This window comes from Tachypleus tridentatus, chromosome 11 (genome assembly GCF_004210375.1).
Source record: "Tachypleus tridentatus isolate NWPU-2018 chromosome 11, ASM421037v1, whole genome shotgun sequence".
Taxonomy (NCBI): domain Eukaryota; kingdom Metazoa; phylum Arthropoda; class Merostomata; order Xiphosura; family Limulidae; genus Tachypleus; species Tachypleus tridentatus.
This window is the reverse complement of record NC_134835.1, coordinates 15,397,493-15,413,947: the sequence shown is the minus strand read 5'-3', so window position 1 is coordinate 15,413,947 and position 16,455 is coordinate 15,397,493. Positions and strand designations below refer to the sequence as shown.

The window sequence follows — 16,455 nt, the reverse complement described above, 5'->3', positions numbered from 1 at the left end:
CAGGGTTAATAGCCTCATAACGTACATGCAATACGTATATTGTACTACCTACAATATTAGTGTCACAAAATTAACGTCCCACCGATATTAAGTCCCATATCGTCCCACCGATATTAAGTCCCATAACGTCCCACCGATATTAAGTCTCACTCAAGTCTTTGTTTTATATGACAAATGGAATCAGTGTTGCATTAACTTTTTCTTAAATGACACACGAAATTAGTTTTGCATTATCGTTGTCTTATACAACACATGCTAGCAATGTTAAAGTAGGATACGTTGTTTGTGTTTTGATAAGGGAGGGAAAACATTAGGAAAAGTGAGTTACATGTGTTGAACCTTCGAAAGTTACTGTTATCTATTCATATATATAAATAGCTAATCACATGTTTACCTAGATGTATGAAGATGTGCCAAATGTGTTGCTCTTTAGCCCGTTATCTTCAGTTTTTCAAAGCAGTTCTTTTTAGATCTCACAAATAATTGGTTTATCATAAATTATATTAGTAGAAACGCTCACCCAAGTGTGGTGTTTAAAGAAAACAAAAACAGATGACACCTTATAAGGCCCAGCATGGTTAAGGTACTTAACTCGTAATCTGAGGGCCGTGGGTTTGAATCTCCGTTACTCCAAACATGCTCGCTCTTTCAGCCGTATGGACGGTATAATGTTACGGTTAATCTCACTATTCGTTGGTAAAAGAGTAGCCCAAGAGTTGGCGGTGGGTGGTGATAACTAGCTCCCTTTCCTTTAGTCTTAAACTGCTAAATTACGGACGGTTAGCGCAGATAGCATTCGAGTAGCTTTGCGAAAAATTCAAAATCGGATGACACTTTATAAATTTGTTTTATGTTAAATTATATCAGTAGAAACGTTTATCCACGTGTGGGGTTTAAAGATAAAAAACAATCGAATGACATTTTATAAATGTGTTTTATGTTAAATTATATCAGTAGAAACGTTTATCCACGTGTGGTGTTTAAAGATAAAAAACAATCGGATGACACTTTATAAATTTGTTTTATGTTAAATTATATCAGTAGAAACGTTTATCCACGTGTGGTTTTTAAAGATAAAAAACAATCGGATGACACTTTATAAATGTGTTTTATGTTAAATTATATCAGTAGAAACGTTTATCCACGTGTGGTGTTTAAAGATAAAAAACAATCGAATGACACTTTATAAATGTGTTTTATGTTAAATTATATCAGTAGAAACGTTTATCCATGTGTGGTGTTTAAAGATAAAAAACAATCGAATGACACTTTATAAATGTGTTTTATGTTAAATTATATCAGTAGAAACGTTTATCCACGTGTGGTGTTTAAAGATAAAAAACAATCGGATGACACTTTATAAATGTGTTTTATGTTAAATTATATCAGTAGAAACGTTTATCCACGTGTGGTGTTTCAAGATAAAAACAATCGGATGACACTTTATAAATGTGTTTTATGTTAAATTATATCAGTAGAAACGTTTATCCACGTGTGGTGTTTAAAGATAAAAAACAATCGGATGACACTTTATAAATGTGTTTTATGTTAAATTATATCAGTAGAAACGTTTATCCACGTGTGGTGTTTAAAGATAAAAAACAATCGGATGACACTTTATAAATGTGTTTTATGTTAAATTATATCAATAGAAACGTTTATCCACGTGTGGTGTTTAAAGATAAAAAACAATCGGATGACACTTTATAAATGTGTTTTATGTTAAATTATATCAGTAGAAACGTTTATCCACGTGTGGTGTTTCAAGATAAAAAACAATCGGATGACACTTTATAAATGTGTTTTATGTTAAATTATATCAGTAGAAACGTTTATCCACGTGTGGTGTTTAAAGATAAAAAACAATCGGATGACACTTTATAAATGTGTTTTATGTTAAATTATATCAGTAGAAACGTTTATCCACGTATATTGTTTTACTTCGATGTATTTCGTTTTCGTTATTCAATTATCTGGTAGAATCAGTGTCTATATATATTTTCACGCAGATCACATAAAAACATTGAGAACATCCTGTGATCTCGACTATTGAAATAATAATCATTGCAATAAGGCCAACGATTCTGGTATAGTATTAGCAGCAACACCTACAAGTGGGTGACACTTGTAGAAACATTGGTTGAACTTTATAAAGTTGTTGTTTTGTTGGCCAACGACAAAATGAATTATTGATTTTCTAGTATCAGCCAAAGCATCACGTGCTAGCTATTCAGCATTCCATCGTGAATTGTAAATACCATAAATTTCTTAGTGAACCATTTTGTGTCGGTGTCGTTAATAAACAGAGAGAGAAGAAAAAAATCCTTATCTTTCACAATCAATACTCGGCCATTATTAGTTTTGTTCAGTCACAAATCAGATGTCTGTACACGCAAAATTAAATAATTTAGTTGTTGGATTTTTTTGGTTTGTTGCTTAGAAATCATTCGTTTTAAGCATATTATCCTAACCCAATGCACTGAATGTTTCATAAAAATAACTCATGTTGGTTGTATTCTGAAAGGAAATTTTTTTTTAATTTCGCGCAAAGCTACTCGAGTGCTATCTGCGTTAGCCGTCCCTAATTTAGCAGTGTAAGACTAGAGGGAAGGCAGCTAGTCATCACCACCCACCGCCAAATCTTGGGCTATTCTTTTACCAAGGAATAGTGGGATTGACCGTAACTTTATAATGCCCCCACGGCTGGGAGGGAGAGTATGTTTGGTGCGACCGGGATTCAAATCCGCGACCCTCGAATTACGAGTCGAATGCCTTAACACGCTAGGCCATGCCGGGCCCATTCTGAAAGGATGTACACATAATATTTCTGTCTTCGTTGCTACTAATATGAATTTCGTCAAGTATGTTATTTATTTTTCAATAGGTAATTTTAATTATATTAGCTTCTCCAGGATTTTCCAAATTAATAATAGAAATAAGTCTGAAATGTTCTTATTTCTAGCCTATCTGTATCCAGGCTTCAGTAGTTTCGACTAAGAAACAGTTATAAAAGAAACAAGATATGAAAAAAAACATTGAGATATGTTTCTATTAATTGACACATTTCAATGAAAAGGTTATTTATTAATTTGTGGTCATTATTCTAGAGTGACTGGCTGTAAAGAGAAGAGACAGTTGTGGAGCCATGATTAAAATCTAGTAATCCACACAACACACAAATTAAGTGTTAAAATCTAATAGTCTACATATTACACAAGTCAAGTGTTAAAATCTAGTAGTCTACACATTAAACAGTTCAAGTGTTGAATTCTAATAGTCTATATATTACACAAGTCAAGTGTTAAAATATATTAATGAAACCATTACCCAATTCAAGTGTTAAAAATCTACTAATCAACACATTACACAAGACAAAAGTTAAAATCTAGTAATTAATACACCACATAAGTCAAGTGTTAAAATTTATTAATGAAAAAATTACACAACGCAAGTCTAAACATCTAGTAATCAACACATAACACAAGTCAAGAGTTAAAATCTAGTAGTCTACAAATTACACAAGTCTAGTGTTAAACTTTAAAGTCCACACGCTACACTAATCTAGTGGTTAATCCTGTAATCTACAGAATGCACAAAACAAGTGTTAAAATCTAGTAAACTATACAATACAAATTGAGGGGTTAAAATCAAGTAATCTACACAATTTACAAGACAAGTGATAACATATACTATCTAAACATTACACAAGTAGGTGTTAAAATCTAGTAGTAAATGAATTACACAAGTGAAGTGTTAAAATCTAGTAGTAAATGAATTACACAAGTGAAATGTTAAAATCTAGTAGTAAATGAATTACACAAGTGAAATGTTAAAATCTAGTAGTAAATGAATTACACAAGTGAAATGTTAAAATCTAGTAGTAAATGAATTACACAAGTGAAATGTTAAAATCTAGTAATCACTGCTTAACACAAGGAACGTAAGTTGTTTATAATTAGGACCATAAGTTGTTTAAAATTATAATTATAAATTGTTTATAATAAGAACCATAAGTTGTTTATAATTAGGATCATAAATTGCTTATAATTAGTGCCATAAGTTGTTTAGAACCATAAGTTGTTTATAATTAGAACCATAAGTTATTTATAATTAGAACCATAAGCTGTTTATAATTAGAACTATAAGTTGTTTATAATTAAAACCATAAGGTGCTTATAATTAGGACCATAAGTTGTTCATAATTAGAACCATAAGCTGTTTATAGTTAGGACCATAAGGTGTTTATAATTAGGACTATAAGCTACTTATAACTAGGAGTATAAGTTGTTTATAATTAGAATCATAAGCTGTTTATAATTAGAACCATAAGCTGTTTATAATTAGAATCATAAGGTGTTTATAATTAGAACTATAAGTTGTTTATAATTAAAACCATTAGGTGTTTATAATTAGGACCATAAGGTGCTTATAATTAGGACCATAAGTTGTTCATAATTAGAACCATAAGCTGTTTATAGTTAGGACCATAAAGTGTTTATAATTAGGTCTATAAGCTACTTATAACTAGGAGTATAAGGTGTTTATAATTAGAATCATAAGTTGTTTATAATTAGAATCATAAGTTATTTATAATTAGAACCATAAGCTGTTTATAATTAGAATCATAAAGTGTTTATAATTAGAACTATAAGTTGTTTATAATTAAAACCATAAGGTGTTTATAATTAGGACCATAAGGTGCTTATAATTAGGACCATAAGTTGTTCATAATTAGAACCATAAGCTGTTTATAGTTAGGACCATAAAGTGTTCATAATTAGGTCTATAAGCTACTTATAACTAGGAGTATAAGTTGTTTATAATTAGAATCATAAGTTGTTTATAATTAGAATCATAAGTTATTTATAATTAGAACCATAAGGTGTTTATAACTAGAATCATAAGTTGTTTATAATTAGAACCATAAGTTGTTTATTATTAGAACCATAAGGTGTTTATAACTAGAATCATAAGTTGTTTATAATTAGAACCATAAGTTGTTTATAATTAATACCATAAGGTGTTTATAATTAGGACCATAAGGTGCTTATAATTAGGACCATAAGTTGTTCATAATTAGAACCATAAGCTGTTTATAGTTAGGACCATAAAGTGTTTATAAATAGGTCTATAAGCTACTTATAACTAGGAGTATAAGGTGTTTATAATTAGAATCATAAGTTGTTTATAATTAGAATCATAAGTTATTTATAATTAGAACCATAAGCTGTTTATAATTAGAATCATAAGGTGTTTATAATTAAAACTATAAGTTGTTTATAATTAAAACCATAAGGTGTTTATAATTAGGACCATAAGTTGTTCATAATTAGAACCATAAGCTGTTTATAGTTAGGACCATAAAGTGTTTATAATTAGGTCTATAAGCTACTTATAACTAGGAGTATAAGGTGTTTATAATTAGAATTATAAGTTGTTTATAATTAGAATCATAAGTTATTTATAATTAGAACCATAAGCTGTTTATAATTAGAATCATAAAGTGTTTATAATTAGAACTATAAGTTGTTTATAATTAAAACCATAAGGTGTTTATAATTAGGACCATAAGGTGCTTATAATTAGGACCATAAGTTGTTCATAATTAGAACCATAAGCTGTTTATAGTTAGGACCATAAAGTGTTTATAATTAGGTCTATAAGCTACTTATAACTAGGAGTATAAGGTGTTTATAATTAGAATCATAAGTTGTTTATAATTAGAATCATAAGTTATTTATAATTAGAACCATAAGCTGTTTATAATTAGAATCATAAAGTGTTTATAATTAGAACTATAAGTTGTTTATAATTAAAACCATAAGGTGTTTATAATTAGGACCATAAGGTGCTTATAATTAGGACCATAAGTTGTTCATAATTAGAACCATAAGCTGTTTATAGTTAGGACCATAAAGTGTTCATAATTAGGTCTATAAGCTACTTATAACTAGGAGTATAAGTTGTTTATAATTAGAATCATAAGTTGTTTATAATTAGAATCATAAGTTATTTATAATTAGAACCATAAGGTGTTTATAACTAGAATCATAAGTTGTTTATAATTAGAACCATAAGTTGTTTATTATTAGAACCATAAGGTGTTTATAACTAGAATCATAAGTTGTTTATAATTAGAACCATAAGTTGTTTATAATTAATACCATAAGGTGTTTATAATTAGGACCATAAGGTGCTTATAATTAGGACCATAAGTTGTTCATAATTAGAACCATAAGCTGTTTATAGTTAGGACCATAAAGTGTTTATAAATAGGTCTATAAGCTACTTATAACTAGGAGTATAAGGTGTTTATAATTAGAATCATAAGTTGTTTATAATTAGAATCATAAGTTATTTATAATTAGAACCATAAGCTGTTTATAATTAGAATCATAAGGTGTTTATAATTAAAACTATAAGTTGTTTATAATTAAAACCATAAGGTGTTTATAATTAGGACCATAAGTTGTTCATAATTAGAACCATAAGCTGTTTATAGTTAGGACCATAAAGTGTTTATAATTAGGTCTATAAGCTACTTATAACTAGGAGTATAAGGTGTTTATAATTAGAATTATAAGTTGTTTATAATTAGAATCATAAGTTATTTATAATTAGAACCATAAGCTGTTTATAATTAGAATCATAAAGTGTTTATAATTAGAACTATAAGTTGTTTATAATTAAAACCATAAGGTGTTTATAATTAGGACCATAAGGTGCTTATAATTAGGACCATAAGTTGTTCATAATTAGAACCATAAGCTGTTTATAGTTAGGACCATAAAGTGTTTATAATTAGGTCTATAAGCTACTTATAACTAGGAGTATAAGGTGTTTATAATTAGAATCATAAGTTGTTTATAATTAGAATCATAAGTTATTTATAATTAGAACCATAAGGTGTTTATAACTAGAATCATAAGTTGTTTATAATTAGAACCATAAGTTGTTTATTATTAGAACCATAAGGTGTTTATAACTAGAATCATAAGTTGTTTATAATTAGAACCATAAGTTGTTTATTATTAGAACCATAAGGTGTTTATAACTAGAATCATAAGTTGTTTATAATTAGAATAATAAGTTGTTTATAATTAGAACCATAAGTTATTTATAATTAGAACCATAAGTTGTTTATAATTAGAATCATAAGTTGTTTATAATTAGAATCATATGTTTATAATTAGAACCAAAAGTTGTTTATTATTAGAACCATAAGGTGTTTATAACTAGAATCATAAGTTGTTTATAATTAGAACCATAAGTTGTTTATTATTAGAACCATAAGGTGTTTATAACTAGAATCATAAGTTGTTTATAATTAGAACCATAAGTTGTTTATTATTAGAACCATAAGGTGTTTATAATTAGAACCATAAGCTGTTTATAATTAGAATCATAAGTTGTTTATAATTAGAATCATAAGTTGTTTATAATTAGAATCATAAGGTGTTTATAATTAGAATCATAAGGTGTTTATAATTAGAACCAAAAGTTGTTTGTTATTAGAACCATAAGGTGTTTATAATTAGAATCATAAGTTGTTTATAATTAGAACCATAAGTTATTTATAATTAGAACCATAAGTTATTTATAATTAGAATCATAAGTTGTTTATTATTAGAACCATAAGGTGTTTATAACTAGAATCATAAGTTGTTTATAATTAGAACCATAAGTTGTTTATTATTAGAACCATAAGGTGTTTATAATTAGAATAATAAGTTGTTTATAATTAGAACCATAAGTTATTTATAATTAGAACCATAAGTTGTTTATAATCAGAATCATAAGGTGTTTATAATTAGAATCATAAGGTGTTTATAATTAGAACCAAAAGTTGTTTGTTATTAGAACCATAAGGTGTTTATAATTAGAATCATAAGTTGTTTATAATTAGAACCATAAGTTATTTATAATTAGAACCATAAGTTGTTTATAATTAGAATCATAAGGTGTTTATAATTAGAATCATAAGTTGTTTATTATTAGAACCATAAGGTGTTTATAACTAGAATCATAAGTTGTTTATAATTAGAACTATAAGTTGTTTATTATTAGAACCATAAGGTGTTTATAATTAGAACCATAAGCTGTTTATAATTAGAATAATAAGTTGTTTATAATTAGAACCATAAGTTATTTATAATTAGAACCATAAGTTGTTTATAATTAGAATCATAAGGTGTTTATAATTAGAATCATAAAGTGTTTATAATTAGAACCAAAAGTTGTTTGTTATTAGAATTATAAGGTGTTTATAATTAGAACCATAAGTTATTTATAATTAGAACCATAATTTGTTTATAATTAGAATCATAAGGTGTTTATAATTAGAATCATAAGGTGTTTATAATTAGAACCAGAAGTTGCTTGTAACTGAGATATATATGGAGACGACGAAGAACAAGTTGTTCGGTTTCTGTTCTTTTGTTAACTTTATAACCATGGGTATTAACAATGTTATTAATAAAAGCGTTAATGATGTTAACTTTATAACCATGGGTATTAACAATGTTATTAATAAAATGGTTAATGTTGCTAACTTTATAACCATGGGTATTAACAATGTTATTAATAAAATGGTTAATGTTGCTAACTTTATAACCATGGGTATTAACAATGTTATTAATAAAAGAGTTAATGCTGTTAACTTTATAACCATGGGTATTAACAATGTTATTAATAAAAGGGTTAATGCTGTTAACTTTATAACCATGGGTATTAACAATGTTATTAATAAAAGGGTTAATGCTGTTAACTTTATAATTATGGGTATTAACAATGTTATTAATAAAAGGGTTGATACCCATACCAGCCAATTTATGAGATATATTTTTATTTCAAGTGGGTTTCTCGTCATCAAAATCCATATTCCATGTGAGGTCTAGTTCGAAATATTTACAAGATGCCTGAAGGAATTAAATTACAAGTAAAAAATAGATATTACTGTGTCTGTAGTATATATAAATTCGTATTTTAACCTTCATATTACTTTCAAGAAAAATTGTATCAATTGATCATTGTATTGAACTAAGCACTAATTTAACGACCTTGATAGATAAGTGTAATATTAAATGTGAAATTAATGAAAATTTCTGAATATGGTACAATTATAATGAATTAGCTTCCTATATTTACAGGAATTTAGAGAAACGTGGGTCATTAATTACGGCATATATGTTTAATATTATTAATCACATTTACCAATGTTGCCGTCAGTAACAGTAAGTTTCAATTAATCATAAATTAAAGTGAAACTATTGGCTTACATACAAGTAGTATGGAAAATTGTGATTCATTTGTTCAATGTTGAGAACGATTTTATGCTTAAAAGATAACTGTAGTAGTGTTAATCATCTCGAACCAGAAGAAATACCAATCGTTCATTCTGTTTTACAAAACCACATACTGTAATTAATTATTTCCCATCAGATTTGGAGGTAAGATACATTAAGACTGAATGTTATAATTATTTATTGTACAGTATATTTTTGTACCTTAATTTTGTGAGTGAACTTGAACTATAAACCGTTCTTAACGCATAATATTTCAGCTTTGTAACTGAACTAATACAATGAGTAATCTAACCTTATCTAGTAGGAAAACTAACCTTGTGTTACTGTCTATGGAATGAAAACAAACCAGAGACTTCGCGCAGGATTGGTACAATAAACCTGCAGAGTATCACCGAAATAATTAAAGTTTGATAGAATTATCTCCTTTTTACTTTTCAAGTCCTAAACTTAATGTCTTCTGGAGAAAAATGCCAGCAAACTCTTACTTGTGATATAGTAAGTTTTATTTTTAATTACCGTAGAGGAAGTACAAACCTATAATTTCCAACGTGAATGTTTCCAGGAAAGATAATTAAACAAGTCTTTCAACATTTTATGTTTAATCTGACTCTGGGTTTCCATGTTGGCAACCCCTAAGATTTGTTAGTTCGAATATTCAAAATCCATCAGACACTAAGAAATTGATTGAAAATTGTGGAATTAAAGGTATTTACATAAATACTTCTCAGCAGATGGCGCTGCTTTACATGACAAATGTTCATGGTTTCGATTCTTATGGTTTCGTTAAGATTAACTTACTTCAATTTTGTTCTTATTTTGCGTTAATTTTGTAAAAAGTGTCTCACTAGATTTGTTTTGTGAACATTCATGTACCTGCGGTATATAAACATAGCAATGTCACAGGTCCTTGTCTTGGTTCTCAAACTAATATATGGCATATCTGTGTTTGTTTTATCACAAAACTACATGAGGCTAGCAATAAGCTGGAAAACAAAGGTTTTAAACATTATGATATGGTGGATTTTGGTAACGTACTACATGTTTCGATACAACATTGGTTTCTACAAACATTCAATATGTTCTTCACAAAATATATCATTTTATTATGTTTATAAATTGTTGTTCAGCAAAGTATTACTATACTAGCATAACGCACTTTTTTACCCAAGTATACAGTAAACTACCTATGTATCAACCATCAAGGGAAATCGAGAACCGTGTATGTCAGACCAATCTGAAGGTCAATATAACTATTCCGTAGATTAAAAGGTGTTTTAATGTTGTTATCTCACACTTGTACATTTCAAGTCTTATTTGAAAAGGGGGACTACTGAACCTTAACTAGTGAGTCATAACTCAACTTAATACAACGTGTGATTATACCAAACACAGGAAAGACCAGTGGAGTTACATCAAATAGGAACTACCAAACCTTAACTAGTGAGTCATAACTCAACTTAATATCACGTGTGATTATACCAAACACAGGAAAGACCAGTGGAGTTACATCAAATGATTTTACAAGTCTGTGGTCGAATAAATTGATCAAATTCCTGTTTTTCCTGGATTACTTCTCATGGTAACGACATCCATTTTGATTTCTGACTGAAACAGAAAGAAACTGTGGCTCGTGGATCTTACTACTTTCAAACTAATTTTTTGACTTAAGGACGGTGCTTTATCATAACCTCAGATCAATCGAAATTACTTTAATGTGCAGAAAGTTCACTTTCGTAACATAGCTTCCAATCTGTGGACGAGACTGCCGTTCCGGATTAACTTGGACTGTTGTTTCTGAGCCCGTTTTGGAGAAGATTGAAGACTTCTTTTTTGGAAATATTGTTCCTCTTTCAAGACATTGTTCAACACTTACACTGCATGAATATGGGTCCTCGGAAAAGGTTACGACACGCAATGTACAATCACAAGTACATTCATAGAAGTCACGGTCGAGAAATCGAAGTATACGAAATGTGTGTGGAGCTAGACATGACAATCGTTACGTTGCGATAGGTCATGCACAGACATACTGTAGTATAGGCTTCTGTGTTATAAACCGAAATTAACTTTCTGTATATTACATTCTCCTGTTAACAGTATCTACATATAAAGCCAAACATAATTACTATGAAAACTTTTAATGTTCGAAGATTACTGGAACTTTAGTAGTTTGAACGTTTTATTCTGTTCTATCATGATACTAACAGAGAAACTATTTTCAATACAATTTCTCTAAATGTATAAGGTTAAAAACCACATAACTGAGCTTGGCAACAGCAATACCGCTTAGCAACAGAATTTTCAGTTAAACTGTGAATAAACTACAGTTATACAAACGTTATCCCACCTACGTAATTTCTTGTTTTTTTCATTGATATAAGTGCAAACGTCAACAAATGAGCGAACGATGCTCTTTTCAAATCGAGACAGGTCTTATCACATGACAAGTTACATCTAGTTGTTTCGTATACGTCGAATAATTTCGTTTGTTATTTTCTTTTGTATAAAGGTTTTGGTTTTGTTATTAGGATAGAATTTCATTTCGTGATACTAAAGATGATAAGGTTTTTTCGTGTTTTCTCGATTTTACAAAGTTTTCTCTGAAATAGATGTTTTTTTTCTCTGTCTATTTAGTCTTTATGTTGAACGAAGTTGCCTGAAGGTCATCTGTAGAGTGGCTTATATCTGACGGTTCAAGTGAAGGCGAAAACCAAATACTTGCGACGGAAAGCATTTTGAAATGTGACAACAGGGGAGAAATATTTCTGTACAAAATCTGTGAAACGCATGTTTCCTTCCCCACGTGAGTCACGTACATGAGAAATTCTCTCAACTCGTGAACTATTAGCTAGTGATAATTGTTAGTACATTTTGATGGCATATGATCTTCATCTTTATATGCGATAAAAGATAAAGAAAGTCGGTTTGTTTTGTCATTAGGATTTCCTTTACCAATTTAAATTGCAAGTCTAGTGTCGTGTTCGTCAAGACAGTTTAGTGATTTTAGAACGAACCAAACCATTCTGGTATGTCATCTGTGATACGTCAAAATAACTTTAAGAAGTTTTGTCTATGTTTTATGAATATCTGGGTTTTCTGACGGCTAAATGAGGCCACAGCAGAAGTTTCTTCTCAAGGTAAGGCTTAGTGTTGTACTTTTTTACAATAAGGTATCTTTTCGCCCTTGTTTCCGAGGGCTCAGCGTTAACCTACAAGTCTTGTAAAGATAAATTTCCGGTTTAAGTAAAACAAACATTAAACAGTAAACTTATCACCTATGAAACAAAAATGACAGGAAAAAAAAAACAAAAACCTTAATTCATAAAGATAACCAGTTCGGCTAGCTAAATAATAATCACCAAGTAAAATCAGAGAATAATATATAAACATAAAGATAACCAGTTCGGCTAGCTAAATAATAATCACCAAGTAAAGTCAGAGAATAATATATAAACATAAAGATAACCAGTTCGGCTAGCTAAATAATAATCACCAAGTAAAGTCAGAGAATAATATATAAACATAAAGATAACCAGTTCGGCTAGCTAAATAATAATCACCAAGTAAAGTCAGAGAATAATATATAAACATAAAGATAACCAGTTCGGCTAGCTAAATAATAATCACCAAGTAAAGTCAGAGAATAATATATAAACATAAAGATAACCAGTTCGGCTAACTAAATAATAATCACCAAGTAAAGTCAGAGAATAATATATAAACATAAAGATAACCAGTTCGGCTAGCTAAATAATAATCACCAAGTAAAGTCAGAGAATAATATATAAACATAAAGATAACCAGTTCGGCTAGCTAAATAATAATCACCAAGTAAAGTCAGAGAATAATATATAAACATAAAGATAACCAGTTCGGCTAGCTAAATAATAATCACCAAGTAAAGTCAGAGAATAATATATAAACATAAAGATAACCAGTTCGGCTAGCTAAATAATAATCACCAAAAAAGTCAGAGAATAATATAAAAATTGTAAAACTTATAATTTAAAGTATTATGTCTTATAATTAAAGATGCTACACTTTATAATTATATATGATATATCTTATAATTATATACCATACATCTTATAATTATATACCAAACCACTTATAATTATATACCATACATGTTATAATTATATACCAAACCACTTATAATTATATATCATTCGTCTTATAATTATATATCATTCGTCTTATAATTATATATCATTCGTCTTATAATTATATATGATTCGTCTTATAATTATATATGATATATCTTATAATCTATTCTTTTCATGTTGAAAACTTTTATACACCGCTGTTTTGTAGCTCAGACATTTTTTAAAATCGAAATACTAATATATATTTATATAATTCATATGTGACTTTTGTTGATGCTTAAGTGGATCTTATAGAGATATTTTATGTGTTTATAAATAAGTTTCATAAGTTTATTTGCGCATAAAGTAAGAAACACATTACCTTCTTTAAATGTGTCTAGTATATGTGTAGGTGTAACCTTACGCCATCTATTATTTTACTCATTAAAACATTCATTACAATTAATTTTCCTAACTAATAATTTTTTTTAATTTCATCTGAACTCAACTACTGATTCTCATGGCTCACTACCGCCCTCTCTACTGATTCTCATGGCTCACTACCGCCCTCTCTTATGATTCTCAAGGCTCACTACCGCCCGCTCTACTGATTCTCATAGATCACTACCGCCCTCTCTACTGATTCTCATGGCTCACTACCGCCCTCTCTACTGATTCCCATGGCTCACTACCGCTCTCTCTACTGATTCTCATAGCTCACTACCGCCCTCTCTACTGATTCTCATGGCTCACTACCGCCCACTCTACTGATTCCCATGGCTCACTACCGCTCTCTCTACTGATTCTCATAGCTCACTACCGCCCTCTCTACTGATTCTCATGGCTCACTACCGCCGTCTCTAATCAACAGCGAGTTGAAGTAAACAACAATGTCATCATAATTTTATGAATTATAAGAAAACTCTCCACGATCCATGGTTCATATAGATGAATTGTGATATTAAGACTCATAAACAAAAACACAGTTATTTTGTTTTATGTTTTGATGAAGTGTTTATCAGACAATTCAATCGAATGAATTGGATAACACAGTGACTATCACGGTAACCATTAAACCTACTGATGGTAACTATGTTACCGAAACAATCAGCCAATATTTGTAACAAACACTTTTATCTTCTCTTTTGGCAAAAATGTCGTTTTTACTCTTAATATAGTACCACAACGTAACGTATAAACAATTACAACTTGCTATCAACTAAACAGCTTACTCTTAATATAGCACCACAACGTAACGTAAAAACAATTACAACTTGCTATCAACTAAACAGCTTACTCTTAATATAGCACCACAACGTAACGTATAAACAATTACAACTTGCTGTCAACTAAACAGCTTACTCTTAATATAGCACCACAACGTAACGTAAAAACAATTACAACTTGCTATCAACTAAACAGCTTACTCTTAATATAGCACCACAACGTAACGTAAAAACAATTACAACTTGCTATCAACTAAACAGCTTACTCTTAATATAGCACCACAACGTAACGTAAAAACAATTACAACTTGCTATCAACTAAACAGCTTACTCTTAATATAGCACCACAACGTAACGTATAAACAATTACAACTTGTTATCAACTAAACAGCTTACTCTTAATATAGCACCACAACGTAACGTAAAAACAATTACAACTTGCTATCAACTAATGAGCTTACTCTTAATATAGTACCACAGCGTAACGTATAAATAATTACAACTTGCTATCAACTAAACAGCTTACTCTTAATATAGCACCACAACGTAACGTACAAACAATTAGAACTTGCTATCAACTAAACAGCTTACTCTTAATATAGCACCACAACGTAACGTATAAACAATTACAACTTGCTATCAACTAAACAGCTTACTCTTAATATAGCACCACAACGTAACGTATAAACAATTACAACTTGCTGTCAACTAAACAGCTTACTCTTAATATAGCACCACAACGTAACGTAAAAACAATTACAACTTGCTATCAACAAAACAGCTTACTCTTAATATAGCACCACAACGTAACGTATAAACAATTACAACTTGCTATCAACTAAACAGCTTACTCTTTAATATAGCACCACAACGTAACGTATAAACAATTACAACTTGCTATCAACTAAACAGCTTACTCTTAATATAGCACCACAACGTAACGTAAAAACAATTACAACTTGCTATCAACTAAACAGCTTACTCTTAATATAGCACCACAACGTAACGTATAAACAATTACAACTTGTTATCAACTAAACAGCTTACTCTTAATATAGCACCACAACGTAACGTAAAAACAATTACAACTTGCTATCAACTAATGAGCTTACTCTTAATATAGTACCACAGCGTAACGTATAAATAATTACAACTTGCTATCAACTAAACAGCTTACTCTTAATATAGCACCACAACGTAATGTACAAACAATTAGAACTTGCTATCAACTAAACAGCTTACTCTTAATATAGCACCACAACGTAACGTATAAACAATTACAACTTGCTATCAACTAAACAGCTTACTCTTAATATAGCACCACAACGTAACGTATAAACAATTACAACTTGTTATCAACTAAACAGCTTACTCTTAATATAGCACCACAACGTAACGTAAAAACAATTACAACTTGCTATCAACTAATGAGCTTACTCTTAATATAGTACCACAGCGTAACGTATAAATAATTACAACTTGCTATCAACTAAACAGCTTACTCTTAATATAGCACCACAACGTAACGTAAAAACAATTACAACTTGCTATCAACTAAACAGCTTACTCTTAATATAGCACCACAACGTAACGTATAAACAATTACAACTTGTTATCAACTAAACAGCTTACTCTTAATATAGTACCACAACGTAACGTACAAACAATTAGAACTTGCTATCAACTAAACAGCTTACTCTTAATATAGTACCACAGCGTAACGTATAAATAATTACAACTTGCTATCAACTAAACAGCTTACTCTTAATATAGCACCACAACGTAACGTATAAACAATTACAACTTGCTATCAACTAAACAGCTTACTCTTAATATAGT

At 29.4% G+C, this 16,455-nt stretch overlaps 1 protein-coding gene across 2 annotated transcripts in view; it reads left to right on the top strand.

Annotated features, from left to right (window-relative positions):
- LOC143231683 (neuropilin and tolloid-like protein 2) overlaps positions 1-16,455 on the top strand; it is a 424,980-nt gene that overhangs the window by 703 nt on the left and 407,822 nt on the right. For both annotated transcript variants that reach the window (XM_076466271.1, XM_076466270.1), the window contains exon 2: positions 11,940-12,442. The gene's annotated coding sequence lies outside the window, so the exon portion shown is untranslated. The remainder of the gene's footprint in view (positions 1-11,939; positions 12,443-16,455) is intronic.